Here is a 2,769-nt window from a genome sequence, read left to right as displayed (position 1 = left end):
CTTCTAAGCTGCTACTCATTGTTTAGCCCGACGTAGTAGAAATTACCTAAACTACCCCCATGCAACCCAACTCAACTAAACGTATTTAGCACGTGTTGTTGATGTTGACGAGAAATCCGAAGCATTGACCAATTACTCAGGATGTAAATTTTTAAGTTGCATTTACTGAAACCTTCCACAAATGTAGTCAAACTTTAGAAAACTAACATAATATGACAGTTAACTTAATGTAACCTAAATTTTAATTGCATGTTTTGTTGATGTAGAGAAATTCAAAGCATTGACCAAGTACAGAGGATTTAAAGTTTAAATTGCATTTATTGAAACCTTCCAATGCAGTTGCCATCTTGGACAAACTGACTTGACCCACCCTAACCCAATCTAATCTAAACTAAATTTCTTATGCTTGTTGGCCAGGATTATTTTTTTGGGAGGCATCCCCAGGTAACTTTTCTATGAAAATGAGGGAGGTACCTTTACTAGTACAAACATGAATAGTGCCCACCGAAACTATATCATGGGTATATGGTTTCGAGGATCTGCCAGCGTTGCGGTGAGCCATCAAGTGAGGAAATAATGAAGCAAAAGCAACTGCCGTTTTCTCTGGCCGCAACTCGTTTCTCGAGCATACAGACCAGCTGGCTGCGAACTGAATCCCTTTCCTGGTCCCTAGATCAGCCGAGACAAAGAAGGTTGAACTAACCAAGCAATACCGTTGCAATAGACGGTGACAACTGAAGGCAGCTTGAGCTAATTACGCGGGCACTGAATCGATGAGAAAACTGGCCTTCCACCATCCAAAAGGTGCGAGAAAGGCAGCGGAATGCACAGATAGGAGTATACTATATAGCCTGTGCAAAATTCCACCAAATTTTTTTTTAGTGGAACGGACAAGAAGGAACTGCCACAGACGAAGTTTCATACTCAGAAATCGCTTAATGCAACATTGTCCTGTATGCACAGCCACAAATTAAGAAGACAAAGGAGCACTGGGCTTCTTACAAAAACTTAGACTATGAAAAAAAAAAATGACAGATCTTACTACCCTATTTCACACAAGATCGTAACAGAATTCTTTAATGAAGCAAGCACAAGGTCCAAATAGGAATAACCTGAAAATTGCACAGAAGAAAAACAAAATATGGTGCTGTATTATTGTGTGACATAGTACGTACCATCTTTACTACATACGCTGGTTACACAGACGAAGCAGGTATGAAGAATACACACCAAGAGAGCCGCACACTTATATACAGTTAGGACAAAATATTATGCATTGCACACATACCAGTAAACATTCCCATCACAAAGAGGACAATTTAGAAATTGTGAAAAATCTATATGCTTAGCATTAGCATCAGCACTACACCTTTATGCTAGTGGCATTTTATAAATCAGAAGAAAAGTGCTGTATATGACAGTGGCGTTTTTATTCTGCCAGCTGTACTTTTGGTGTGGGTTAGAAAAATAAAACTTTTTTTCAAGCTGCGACAATTCGCCATGGTTTCTTCAGAGCGTGATTCATAGCGCAAATGATTCTGACCATAGCAATTACAGGACCGAGACGACCTGCAATACATGTAAATAAATGAAGAGATGAATTATGACATGTGTCGGCACTTAACTTTGACAGTTTGGTAAACAAGCTTGTTATTGCTTCCAGCTGTGGTTTGTCCCACCTTTGCCCATAGTCACGGCTCAAGATGGGGAGACCTCAAGCCATGCTCGTGCAGGTTTAAATAGCCCCTCTTTGTGTCTTTGTGGGTTTTAACACGAAAGTGTTTTATGTCGGGGTCCACGATCAACTTTCTGTAACGGATGTGACGTCAGCGGCGAACAAGTAAAATACAAATTCTTGACAGGGATGGTGCCGCCATCTAAGAGCGTTGAAGCGAAGTACTGCATCATGACACTAACGTATGCCGACCATAAGCGCTTGGCACTCTCAGCGCAGCGGCAGCTCCAACACGGTGTAGCCTGACCTGGGTGGTGTAGGCCTTCTGCTGAAAAGACGACACAGTTCCTGCACATTGGTTGTCTTTCGTATCGGGTTAGCCTGTGACATCTCATGGCCTATGGAGTGCAGCTTCAACATGCATTAGCAGTGCTTACATGCCGCCTGCTGCTTCGCTTGCAGTAGCACCAACTAAGAAAACTGCTATGCTAAGCGGCGCAGAAAGGCAACGACATCGACAAGCGAATCTAGCGTTGGTCTGGCGAGACGTGCCAACGTGTCCAATAATGGAGAGCTATAGCTGAGTGAGTTTACAGGCCAGCGGGCCCAGCGGGCGAGCGGAGACGGCAGTGGAGAGCCGCACAAGAGGAAGAGATTTAGCTCAGTGATCCCTCACTCGGTCAAGCGGAGCACTTTGATGCACCACCTGTCGAACAAGGTTAGAGTTACCGTGAAAAGATCAATACGCTCACTTCAGGTTCTCAGTCACGGTCATCCACTTCAAACCACTGCTAAATGGTCTCCTTGCTGAAACCTCTCATGGGATACAGAGGTCCTCTTCCATGGTGAAACACCTCTGAGGCGTTTTCGCCTGCAGGTGAGCCAGCGCCGCGTTTTAAGACAATGCCGACGACATGCCGCTGTTCATGTCGGTGGTCACCATGTCTGTTTCGAAAAGACGCTGGTCCACTGCGCACGCTATGCTGGGGGGGAGATACCAGCAAGTGAGCGGCCCGCTCCGTAAACACAATGACCACCCCATCGTACTGCACATGCGCAGTGGTGTCTGCGCTCTGGGCCCGCTGAGCTAGAAC

The sequence above is a fragment of the Dermacentor andersoni genome, chromosome 10, assembly GCF_023375885.2.
Source record: "Dermacentor andersoni chromosome 10, qqDerAnde1_hic_scaffold, whole genome shotgun sequence".
NCBI classification, from domain to species: Eukaryota; Metazoa; Arthropoda; class Arachnida; order Ixodida; family Ixodidae; genus Dermacentor; species Dermacentor andersoni.
The sequence above is the reverse complement of the archived record's forward strand: the minus strand, read 5'-3'. Positions refer to the sequence as shown.